Source organism: Acipenser ruthenus, chromosome 50, assembly GCF_902713425.1.
Source record: "Acipenser ruthenus chromosome 50, fAciRut3.2 maternal haplotype, whole genome shotgun sequence".
Classification (NCBI taxonomy): domain Eukaryota; kingdom Metazoa; phylum Chordata; class Actinopteri; order Acipenseriformes; family Acipenseridae; genus Acipenser; species Acipenser ruthenus.
In genome coordinates this window covers 1,865,174-1,879,169 of record NC_081238.1, presented here as the reverse complement: position 1 = coordinate 1,879,169, position 13,996 = coordinate 1,865,174, and positions in this window count along the sequence as shown.

Sequence of the window (13,996 nt, the reverse complement as noted above, 5' to 3'; positions counted from 1 at the left end):
AGATATACAACTCTTGTCCTAGCTGTAACCCTGTGTGTCCTAATAATGCTAGCATATAAAGCTCTGCCATGTCTCCAACTCTCAGCTGTGATTATATAGCAGCGCCCCCGCTTTACTCTGATGAGTTATGAGTTTTCTCTGCGCTGAAGAGAATCTCTGCATCTCAATGGAATAAACCCAGAAGATATAAAAAGGGCTAATGGAATTGCCTTTGAACAAAATGACGCGGAGGAGAACTGCAATAGCATAAAACTACACTGCCACCCACACCTCAATAAAGAGTGATGGAACTACACTGACACCCACACCTCAATAAAGAGTGACGGAACTACACTGACACCCACACCTCAATAAAGAGTGACGTAACTACATTGACACCCACACCTCAAAAAAGAGTGACACAGCTACACTGACACCCACACCTCAATAAAGAGTGACGGAACTACACTGACACCCACACCTCAATAAAGAGTGACACAGCTACACTGACACCCACACCTCAATAAAGAGTGACGGAACTACACTGACACCCACACCTCAATAAAGAGTGACACAACTTTCCTGTAGAATCCTAAGTGCTGGGACTGAATAGCCTTCCTCATTCCATTCAAACCATTAGACAATGGGACTTTCCATCTCTTCAATGTGACATTTAATTCTAGACCGGAAACTGTATATTTACTATGAAAGTTGTTTCACCTTTAATACACTATAGTTGAGGTGGTTGCATGTTCATACACACAAACATCTGGAAAAAAGCTTATCCAATTATGACAAAACATGGTTTTAACATTATTTAGCATGAGTTATTGAGAGTATGTGGTTATAGGGATAAATAGATGTGCCTCGCTGTACATCCTTCAGTATGTCACCCTTTCTACATGTTATTCCACATACAGTAAATCATTTTAATATACTATGATACTAACACCTCATTTGCTTACAAATGGCATGCAGTTCTTAAATACCAGTTATCCAGTTCTTATTCTATGCTGTTCTTAACTGTTGGCCGTCAACATTTTCATGATGCTGATAGCTCTGATTTTGAAGGGGATGTATGTTGCTGTCTTACTTGCTGTCACTGCTGTTGCTCAATACTATTGCAGTGACAATGATTTGACTGTAATTAAATATCTTGTTTTTCAATATGGGTAATTTGGCTGGATTATCTCATTTAACCTTGACGCCTGCCTGCTTCTCTCTCTCTCTCTCTCTCTCTCTCTCTCTCTCTCTCTCTCTCTCTCTCTCTCTCTCTCTCTCTCTCTCTCTTTCCAGCTCGGGGAGGGAGCTCCTGGAATTGAGATATCTGCTAATTGTCTTGCCACCGCGAGCAGCCCCTGCTGAGACCCAGCTGTCACAAAGAGACACAGGGAGTATGACGGCTCCCTCCCTCAGACTGGCTCTGCCTTTGCAGTGAGCAGAGGGCAAAAGAGGGAGAGGAAGGGGGAGAGAGGGAGGGATGGGGGAGGGAGATAAAGAGCATGGGAGAGGGAGAGAGGATAAGAGAGGGAGGAGGGGTAGGTAGGGGAGAATGGACAGAGTGGGGGTAGACAGAAGGATAGGGGAAGGGAGGAAGGAGAGAGAATAGACAGGAGAGAGAAAAGGAGGAAGAACAAGAGGAGAGGGAGAGGGGGTAGGGGAAGGTGGGAGAAGGGGGAAATGAGGGCTGTGTGAGAGGGGACAGAGAGAGAGTGGAAGAAAGAGGAAGTGAGAGGGGGACAGTGTGAGAGATGACGAGAGGAAGGGAGGGAAAAGGGGAGAGTGAGAGAGTGAAAGTGAGAGGAAGTGATAAGTAATGTTGCTAGCGCTACTAGGTGTAAAGGAATGGATTTCAGTCATTGCACTCCATTAAAGGGGTCCAATGACACTGTTGCTCATGCTAATAAGAGTTTTGAACCTGATTTGAAATCCTCAATTAGTGCTGCAGTATTTTAAAGGGGTCCAGTGATAATGTTGCTCATGCTAATGAGAATCCAGGTATGTTTATAAAGCTGCTCAGCCCTCCTGTGAGGTGACAGTAAACAGATGCTCCTCACAGACAAAGCCTGGCTGCTGATTTATGAGCTTGCTTGTCCATTCTTTGGATTGTGTCCATTTTAATTACACCGTGTAACAATTTTTTTTTTTTTTTGTTCCTGGGTAGTAAGTGTTATTTCCTAATTGCTTATGCCTCAAAAGTATAGAAAATGGCTATTATTCCCCACAAACTTTGATTTTGTGACCAGGACAGTGATATTTTGAAATTTACCTATTTCCAATGAGAAAACGGGCGAATTTGTGTCTTTCTGTTCACTTAAAGTCAGAAAAAAACAACATATGAATCCAAATTAACATGTATTTATACTAAAGTAATAGAAAAATGACTACAAAAGATTTAGAAGTGAGTAGTTTTTTGAGATTTACGATTATACTGTAAATCACTTTCACGAATCAGCCCCCAAATGTAGTCTCCCAAATGTAGTCTCTCTCGTTATACTGTCCTTCACTGACAGCTCATCCAGGAGCCTCAAAGCCGTGCTGCTCCATAATGGTAACAAGTACCCGTCTCTTCCCCTGGCTCACTCGGTGCACCTCAAAGAGGATTACAACAGCATCAAGACCTTGCTGGACGCCTTGAAGTATGATGAGTACGGCTGGGACCCCCGGAAGGTGCTGATGCCACCACTGCACATCAAATTGGGCCTTATGAAACAATTTGTCAGAGCTCTAGATAAGGAGTCGGCAGCCTTCAAGTACCTTCAAGACTTCTTCCCTAAGCTGTCTGAGGCAAAGGTCAAAGCCGGTGTCTTCGTCGGACCACAGATAAAGAAGATCCTGGAGTGCAATGAATTCCCCAAGAAGCTCACTAGTAAGGAGAAAGCGGCTTGGAACAGCTTTGTCGCAGTGGTTCGGGGCTTCCTGGGCAATCACAAGGCCGAAAACTATGTGGAGCTGGTTGAGACTCTGGTGAAGAACTACGGCACAATGGGCTGTAGGATGTCCCTCAAAGTCCATATCATTGATGCTCATCTTGATAAATTCAAGGAGAACATGGGAGCGTATTCGGAGGAGCAAGGCGAGCACTTCCACCAGGATATACTGGACTTTGAATGCCGCTACCAAGGACAGTATAACGAGAACATGATGGGAGACTACATTTGGGGGCTGATTCGTGAAAGTGACTTACAGTATAATCGTAAATCTCGAAAAACTACTCACTTCTAAATCTTTTGTAGTCATTTTTGTATTACTTTAGTACAAATACATGTTAATTTGGATTCATATGTTGTTTTTTTCTGACTTTATGTGAACGAAAAGACACAAATTCGCCTGTTTTCTCATTGGAAATAGGTAAATTTCAAAATATCACTGTCCTTGTCACAAAAGCAAAGTTTGTGGGGTATAATAGCCATTTTCTATACTTTTGAGGCATAAGCAATTAGGAAATAACACTTACTACCCAGGAACAAAAATTGTGTTACATAGTGTATAGGAGGTGTGGCCCCATTCAGTCCCAGCTGGCTAGACTGCAGTTTCAAGCAAAGGACGACCAATTAAAACCAATAAAGGGCTGTTATATAACTAATGAAATCATTCCATAAATCTTATAAGTCATGCAGTCACTATGAGAGTCTCACATGGTATAGCAAACATGTATTTACATTTTTATAAAGGCTTCTTGAATTAAATCTCTAGCTTAGAAAAAAGTTGAATTGAAGTTACTAAAATTATTATTATTTTCTTAGCAGATGCTCTTATCCAGGATGACTTACAATTGTTACAAGATATCACATTATTTTTTACATACAATTACATTATTTTTTACAGATTATTTTTACATACAATCACCTATTTATACAGTGGGGTTTTTACTGGAGCAATCTAGGTAAAGTACCTTGCTCAAGGGTACAGCAGCAGTGTCCCTCACCTGGGATTGAACCCACGTCCCTCCGGTCAAGTCCAGAACCCTAACCACTACTCCACACTGCTGCCTGGTAACCTCATGCTAAATGGTAACCTCAGTCACACACCGCCCAAAGAGCAGGATGAAAGGGCATGAATGGAAGTAAACGTTTAAGACAGAAGTTAGGAAGCCCTAACACAGTATGTGAAACACTGAGAAGATTCAGAAAGATTCTGCCCATTGAAATCCCAGAGTCGGGGGAAATGGTGACCTGAACGGCCTCTTCTCCTTCCCAATTCTCAACGCTGGTGTGTGTAATTTGATCATTGTTAAGCTTTGCTTACCAAGATGGTTCCTTAACTTGCTGTGACATATTTGTAATTGCTAAATGCTAACCCCAGTCCAATAAACTGAAGGTAGGGTGGTCAAACGAAATTTTGGATTTCAACAAACAAAATACAAAATAGATATTATTGTTGATTAAGTGTTGAATTTAAATCAAGGGAAGTAATGTTAAAACTTTACAATGCATTAGTAAGAACTCATCTAGAATATTGTTTTCAGTTCTGGTCACCTCGCTACAAAAAGGATATTGCTGCTCTAGAAAGAGTGCAAAGAAGAGCGACCAGAATTATCTCAGGTTTAAAAGGCATGTCATATGCAGACAGGATAAAAGAATTGAATCTGTTCAGTCTTGAACAAAGAAGACTACGCGGTGATCTGATTCAAGCATTCAAAATCCTAAAAGGTACAGACAATGTCGACCCAGTGGACTTTTACAACCTGAAAAAACAAAAAAGGACCAGGGGTCACAAGTGGAGATTAGATAAAGGGGCATTCAGAACAGAAAATAGGAGGCACTTTTTTACACAGAGAATTGTGAGGGTCTGGAACCAACTCCCCAGTAATGTTGTTGAAGCTGACACCCTGGGATCCTTCAAGAAACTGCTTGATGAGATTTTGGGATCAATAAGCTACTAACAACCAAACAAGCAAGATGGGCCGAATGGCCTCTTCTCGTTTGTAAACTTTCTTATGTTCTAGATTATTACATTTAGTTTGTACCTAACTTAAACATATCTGAAATCAAAATGCCCAACAAATGTGTTTTAATCATGTAAAATGTCATTTTAACACACCAAATGCAGCTACTTTTTCTATCAGGTGTCCATCTTGGATTTGAGTTATGCCTTCTGGTGACTTTGAGCCTTCATAATTAAAAAAAAAAAACATGTGTGGTATACCTGGTCTTAAAAAAGTTAGAAAATAAACAGTCAGAAGTCAATTACAGCTGAGTTTGATGTTGCTCAAAGCGCAATTTCCCAAGAGAACAGGGAGAAAATTCTTGACGAAGGCAAGACATATATACAATTTGTTTGTTATAAATAAAGCTTTAACATGCTATATTTGAAGCACGGCAGGACTGCGCTTGTGAAGTAGGCTTATATACCTAATAGGTTGATGGGAACGTGCTGGTAATTGGCTTGTAGTTTGACCAATGAATAAATGTGCTGTACTAGGAACGGCATTAATGATACTATAGATTTCCTGAAAACCTCACAAGCTTTCTATTAATTAGGCCATAAAACCTGTCATATCCCATCCTGTAAGATACGATCCCCTCTATTAACCGATGGACCCCTGGCCTGTGTCGTTTACACAGGCTGCTACCAACTGAACGCTACTGATGGAAACTGATCAATGCCCATTTTATTGGGGGTCTAAAACAGTTAATTCAGCTCTTGGCAGGACAGAATGGATTCAGTGCCAGATTGCGTTTGGGAATAGAGTTTCACTTTTGTCCATGCTGTCACTTCATGTAAAACAAACTGCCCAGTTTATCCATGTTCAATAAAATAAAACAAGAAAGCCAGGGATTCCTAGAATAACAGAATTTTTTCACCTCCAAAATCAGTTTGTGTGCACGGTTTCTTGTTGTTTCTGTGTCTCTGGTTAACATGCATGATGTAAAAAACACGGTAACTGCATTTTGGAATGCGATTTTGTAAATTGCCAAACACTGTATGACAGTGCTTTGTTTTCACTGATTTTGCTAGTATAGTATACATGCAGTATCGCTGTACTTTGATGCCCCGACGTTAATGAGGCAACTACGACATAGTATAACGACTCCCTCCCTGAGATACGATATTTCTACTTACGTGATGGACCCCTGGAACCAAGTTATGTCAAATGTGCATAACATGCACCTTATGACTTTGATTTTCCACACCTGATAACAGATCTGTACTATCTTATAATGTGCATAACATGCACCTTATGACTTTGATTTTCCACACCTGATTACAGATCTGTACTATCTTCAAACTGTATAAACTGTTCTGCTTTTGGTTAAAGTCGGACTTTAGTGTATTATTAATGCTCTGAGTTTTCATTTTTTTTCACTTTTCATACATATATTAACAATACAAACTGTAGAATAGTTTGATTCAGAGTAGTGATTCGTTCTAGTTGCATGTGTACCGGTAGTATAAATACATATTTACATTAATAAAGATGCTGCCGATCATTTCAGATTCTTGCTGGATTGATCATCTCCTGTGCGCTTAAAAAGGGGTTTTAGACAGCCTGCTATATTGATTTTATTTCAATAACTATAACTCCTCCTGTTTGAACGAGCGTGAATAATCCATTGATGTCAGAGCATAACTCCAAACCATGTGCAGTTTAGCTGCGCTCGGACAAAAAGACGATTGTCTTTAAAGCTTAGTCTTTAAGTCCACAGCGCCCCCTGCTGTTTTGTTTAATGTGTTTTCTGCTTTCTTTTGCCACCTGGTGGCAGGACTGATGAAGTGCAGCTGATTCAAAACTGGTAAGATGAAACAGGATTGCAAAGGTGCAACGTTTTTGCGTTATCGCACTGCGAGAGTCTCACGACAGGGGAATCATGGGTTTTCTGCTCACCCCTACTAGAAAGTCTTACCTGGGAGCAAGCCAAGATAAGGTATGTTTAGAAGGTCCATCTCAAACAAAATGAACAGAACAGACAAATAAAAGAGGCAGTCTTCAGAAATACAATCATACAAATATATTTTTATTCAATAATATTCCATTGTACGTCTCATTGAGCTGCGTAGGGAGTAATGATAAATATTACATACAATTCCAGTCAGAAATGCAGATGGGGGCAGGGCTATTTGGCTCTTTTTTTCTGATAAATTGCTTGTTCTTTATTTTGATAGTGTGTGCATGCAGTTATAATTTGTCAGTCCACTTCTGTCCTTTCAAAGTTTGACACAGTAGATGAGTCCCCCCTGAGAGTCCTTCCAGACAGACTGCGTGTTGCAAACACAGTACTTGCGATATATTTGGTGTCTAAGAAATTTTTTCCAGTTTGTTGATAATCCCGGAACTTGGATCCTTACACATATAAACACCTTTTTATGTCTTTAAATAGGAAGACTTGTCACGATTTAATACAACACTTGGAAGACTGTTTATTAGTAACTTGGATTGCAATCCATTGCTTCTGTTTCGGTATGGTTGGTTATTAGGTGACTAGTTTCAGGATCTGGAACACCCTGCTTTAAATATCTGCTTAAAATAGTAGAAGCTGATTGAATGAGGACCAGCAATATGATACTTCAACCCAACCTGTATTAAACACCACTGTAGACACCACTGTAACATACAGCAACCTCAATCCAGAGGTAAAGTAGGATACAAAATGATGAGCTAAAATCTCTCAAATCAAATCAGCCCAATAAAAGGATCTGCAAGGTTTTGTCTACAAGTGGAATATGTATTATGAGTGGCATCTTCAGTCTTCAAAATGTTGTTTAGTAATATGAGATCAATATTAAAAGATGGTGTTGTTTAAAGAAGCCGCTTGCATTAAAAAAAATGGTTGCAAAGTATGAAAAAGGACCTTCAACTGATTGCACAAGCGGGTCTACATGGGATTCAATACAGATGGACAAGAGACAAGCTTTGCAAATACCCCTGCTATGGTAGTTCCATTAAAGGTGAAACAACTTCCACAGTTAATATTTCATTTTTGGACGTCGCTTGTAGGCAAAATCCAAACACATCTGGAAAACAGGGTATTAAATGGTGATGAAACTTGCTATATTACATGTTTTTGGAATTGTTGGGAGTATCAGATTGTGGGGACACACTGAGGAGTCTCTGCACATCTGTATGTTACATTTACATTGTTCCACCTTGAGAACATAACAAGTTATTCCACACACTGTGCTGTAAACCAGTCACTTGAATGCACTTTACCATGATACCAACACATCAATAGCTTACCTAATGTCATCAGGTTTCATTAAACTGTTTGCTGCTGTGTCCTCTTCTATTCTGTTCTGTACGGTTGGTACAGGTCATGGTCATGTCATGGCATTGCTAGCTGTAGTGTTGAATGTACAGCCATGGGAGGGATGTTACTGACAGACTGCTGGATGGCTGTGGGCTGTGCATAGTAACCAGCTGTATAAACAGGGCTGGTTAGTGTTTGAGATTGTATATTGCTCTGCATAGCCTTGTAAAGTGAAGTAGGTTTTTTGTTTTCATTTCCAGTTCTCCAGTTTGAACCCCAATTGCCTTTTCATTGAAGGTCTTGCAATCCCAGTAGTACCCAGCTAATATGTAGAACCATCATGTGGCAGGTCATTTTCTTATATGTGAAAGACTCACACATTATCGTGAACTTTTACTTTGTATTGTGTTTTAGGAGTTAGTAAAGAATCTTCATAGGAATCAAAATCTAAAGCATTTCTCCTATTTCTTTCCTTTATAAGAAAGCTAACTCACAGCAGCTTTTTCTGATCCTATGTTATCATAGAATGTCATTAATAAACTTAAGTTCAAATTCCACCATAGGCTACCACTGATAATGCAGCATTTACACCCCAGACTACCATTGACAGCCTGGCATTCAAAATCTACCATAGATTAGCATTGATTGCCTAGCATTGATAATCCACCATAGACTACAGTTGAGAACCTAGCTCCAAATCTATCATAGATACCATTCATAGCCTAGCGCTGAACATTTTCCATATATTATCATTGTTAAACTAGCATTCAAAATCCTTCCACAGTATTAACGATAAACTAACATTGAAAACACCATAGGAAACCACTGAAAACCTAGTTGAAAATCCACGATCACCTCATTGATAATCTAGCATTGAGGAGTCACTATAGACTGTCATACAGTATTGAAGAGTCACTTCACAAGTAATAGTTACCAACTACTCTGCTGTCAACTAGACAGTCTAGTGCCCCATTTCTAAAATTAGCATTACAATTTACAGACCCTCAATGATAATACATCCACTGCCACTCAGAGCCTAGCACTGATGAGTCACTTTGAACTAGAAGGTATTGAAAATCCACCACAGACTGTCGTTAGCAACCTGCAAAATCCATCATATACATTGAACTACAATTGTAAGTTACCAAAAGCTTTTTAAAAATCCATAATCCAGTTTTGCATATTCACCATATGCGATCATATAGCATTTAAAATCTACCACAGACCACCATTGATAGTCTAGTATTCAAAATCAACCATACAGCTGTGGTCAAAAGTTTTGCATCACCCTATAGAATTAACTAATTTTGCTTCGTAAAGTTGAATGAAACCTGTTGAATAATGTTACGTTAACACATTGAATTACATACATATACTTAACATTTTAAAAGGTGACATTTTTTAAATCTAACATGAAATACTACTGTACTACTATTATGGCTTCCGGTAGACTTTTGCGATTGCATTTTGTAGTTTCTTCGATTACTTGATGTTAAATAAAATCTAAATTATGTTCATATTGTTTTTTTTTAATGATGTCTCAATCCTAAAATTCTAGGTGATGCTAAACTTTTTGCCAGAGCAGCACACTTTCATTGATAGCCTAGCATTCAAATTCTACCATAGACTACCATTGATGAAGCTGAAACGTCCTCCACAGCTAAAATCCTCACTACTGCTTAATCAGCAGCTCCTGGAGTTGAATTGCTTTCAAGAGAGAGTCCTGGGTTCTGAGAATCTGTACAGTGTCTTCTCACAGTGTGAGAAGCTGTTCTCAATATGGCTTGTATTCTGGAAGACATTGTATTGCTTTTTGGAGGACGATGCATCAAATAGTTAGGACTCATGTATAGGGCAATATTTCAAGAGCCTATAGTATTGTATTGTATTTGAAAGTATTTGGAGCTAACAAAATAGTTGCATATGTTTTCTCCACCATGCATTCATTATATAGAACTCAAATGTGCAGTTTTGAAAAAAAACACATGTTAAAGCACACATACATCTGGATATCTGGTACTACACAAGGTTAAAGAAATCTCTGTTTCCAATCCATGTTTTTAGACTCTTGCACTTCCTGTGTCACATGGAGGGTGAAATTGTCCCCTCCCCTTCACTGGCATTTTTCCTGTCAATAACCAATCAGCTGCTTCCCCTGTTGACTGGCATGCTTTCAGCCAGTAACAAGACACTGCTGGATGAAATGAAGGAGGTTAAGCAGTAATAGCCTTCCTTTAAGGCAAGGCAAGCAAACTTGCATTAACCTAGTGTAGGACAGACACCTCTTTCAAAACCATGTAGCTACTGAAAGTGCAAAATGGGTACGATGGACAGAATCATTTTGTTTAAATTATTTTTAAAGGGAGATTTACAGTGCACTTTTTCATTAGCATTATGACAATAAATCAAAAATCATAATATTTCTCACCATTTGTACCTGCTTCTCGTGGCTGTAGGATAAGTCTGGTATTTGAATAGATCAAGGTAATGTAGGAGGAAGGCATGTGTAAACATGACTACAATGTACAGAAGGGAACGTTGGGCCAGATTCAGCTATGTACAGTAATACTAACTAGTAAACCAGAACTCAGTAGCTATACATGAATCCAGTCATACAGTCATAGTTAATGTGCTAGACACTGTCATAGTATACCTCATATAGAAATAGTTATTGCATTGTCTATACTGTCAAAGTATACCACAGTCAGGCTATAGCTATTGCATTGTATACTGTAATGGTGTACCACAGCCTAGCTATACATGCAGTTATTGGGCTCATAGTGCACCACTAACAGGCTATAGTTATTGCATTATATACTTTAATGGTATACAGGAGCCAAGCTATAGCTTGTTCACTGTTTACTGCTATAGTAGCCCTTACACAGGCTCCCCAAAGAAAAAAAAAGCACAGCAAAGTGTACTAAAGCATTGTGAAAGCATAGTAAAGCACAGCTAGGCATTGCAAAGCCCAGGTAAAACTATGGTAAATGCATTGTATAACCATGGAAAAAGCGTGGGGTAGAACTGAAAAATGACAGTGCTAATTTAGTGTGTTAAACTGTTATGAGGGATACCACAATCCTATCACTGTCTATATATAGCCATAGCATACCACAGCCAGGAGTTATTACACAGTGCACAGTATCTCCATACTATACCATAGTTATGGACCAGAATACTTGCATACGGTTTTGTAATACAGTAATCACAAACCACAGCAAGCCTTCCTAGTATACTGAAGATTTCTATAATATATCACACTTATTATATGACATTCCAAATCATCATTGTTACATCACAGCACACTGTCAGAGTGCACATCAATCTGGTATAATACCCCAGCGCACTATTACAAGCTAGCTGGTCCTTACAGTGGAAGCAGTTTGCATAGGTACAGTATGTGAACAACACCATTGCAGTAGGGTTGGACGATAATCAAATTTCCAATCACCTAAAACTGATCGTGATTATCACGATTAAATCACATTTTAACTCCTATTAATTGTAACATTCTCCCCACTTAGTTCTTTCTCTGTTCTGTTTGCTTTTTTTAAAATAAAGCCATTGCACTGTAGAGGAGAACTAAGTTCCTTTTCCAATGCACGATTTAATTACACTCGAAGTACATTGTCACAAAATAATTCCAGTAAATCTTATCTCATATATAGTTCCATTTTGTAGGTCTCAGATTTTCCTATATAAGAAACGGACACATTACGGTGAAGGTGAATTCTATTTTTGAATGGTAATTTATTTCAAGCTGTTAATGAAAAATACTTATCGATCGCTCCTTGCAGATACTTCAAGGCTACACTTCAACGTCAAGGGGTCGTATGAAGGAACTAACACTGAAAACACATCAGTAGGTTAAAAACTTTTAAAATATTTATTCCAAAAATGTGCTATTAGATAAGATTTACTGGAATGATGTAGTTAGTTATATGTACTGTGACATCCTATCAGCATCTACAGGAAGAGACAGGGCACCTCATTATGAGAGCTGCTGATCCTTTTCAGTGGTCAAGCACGATTCTTGCCAATTGAATATCATTATTGCTAATAATTTTACTGTGCGATAAATAATCAATCTCGATCCCTATTAAATGTGACTGCATTTGCGAATCCAGCTCTTGTAAAAGGAGGGAATTGTCGGCTTCAAGTTTAGGGGAACATGATAATCATACGTTTGAAAAAGTGTCTTCCTGTATTCTCTTCACTTCCTGTGCTGTAGGTCACATATTTGCTGCTAGACCTTCAGCGCAGGAAGTGAATGAGGAAGCAGTGTTTGCTTTTCTAGTCTATGAAATATCTGAGTGAGCTAGGTAAGTTACATCTTTAAACCTTGGTTAGCTGTCCTTTAAGGCAGACATTAAAAAAGTCATGTTTTGATAATGGTTAGTTTGTATATAGTTCAATTAATTTAAAAAGCTAGACTTCATTTTGAGCTGCAGGTTTTGCTGGTTGGTTTATACAGAGGCTTCATTCTTTTTAACATTTATTATTCAGAGCTTACGAAATGCAGTAACAAATCCCTAACTGAAATCCCATCAAGCCTGTTCATAACCTACATATATATATATATATATATATATATATATATATATATATATATATATAAAAATACTAATTCATATGATGTTTCCAGCACTGAAGAGTGAAGACGGCAACTCTCGCTTAATGAAAAACTTCTATCCCAAAGTGTCTCTCAATTATTCATATTTTATTAACAACAAGGTAAAAATAAAATCGAAATAAAATAAAGCTTACGCGTTTTGACATCCTTCAGGACAATATGTCGAAATGCGTAAGCTTTATTTTATTTCGATTTTATTTTTACCTTGTTCTTAATAAAATATGAATAATTGAGAGACACTTTGGGATAGAAGTTTTTCATTAAGCAAGAGTTGCTGTCTTCACTCTTCAGTGCTGGAAACATCATGCAAAGTATTTTTCTTTCAATTTTCTTTTCCTGGGAGGAAGCACCTTGTGTGTGTTTGAATTGATTGAGGAGTCTTTGTAGCGCCTGCATTTTTATTTTCTTGCCTCTTCACTGGCTGAAAGCATGTCAGTCAATCAGGGAAGCAGCTGGTTGGTTAATGACAGATGGAGGGGGTGGGGTCCTAGATCTGAAGGTGTGTAAACAGCTTTCTTTAATATGGTACCAGATACTATTTAAAAAAAATGAAAATGCAGACTTTCTTTTTAAAACTACACATTGCTGCATAGTGAATGGAAGTGCACACAGATGTAAGGAATTCGTTCACAGACACTTTAAAATATAACAAATTGTATTCAGATATCCAGAACCTCTGGAAACCTGGTAACTTTGTTTTATAAATAGTCACCGCCCATCTCAAACAGCTCTTGATTATTGTGGATTATCTGAGGAATTCTTCTTGGTTGATCCATGCATTGGAAGATGACACGGCTCTCCAAAGCTGCTTGTGAAATCCAACGTGAAATCCAGATTCAGGTCTCCAAATACCATTCCTTGTGTTTCCATTGCTTAAAATACATATATCCAAAATAATTTAGGCAGTTTTCTTTAAATACAGGATTGTATGTCCCCATCTCAGCTATCAGCTTCACTCTTCCCCCCTCCCCACCCCCTCTGGCTCATGAGCCCTTGATCTCCCACGTGGGCTAGTAGACCTGAGACACCCCTCCTCTCTCTGCTCTCCTCTCTCTGCTGTCTCCCCCCTGTGCTATGATCCTTCGATCTTGGCTTCTCCCCCTCAACCCTACCTCTTTCCACCCCTTTCCCCTCTCTCTGTCCTCTCTCTCCCTCGTTTCCCCTCTCCTAGTACCCTCTCTCTTGCCCTCTCCCC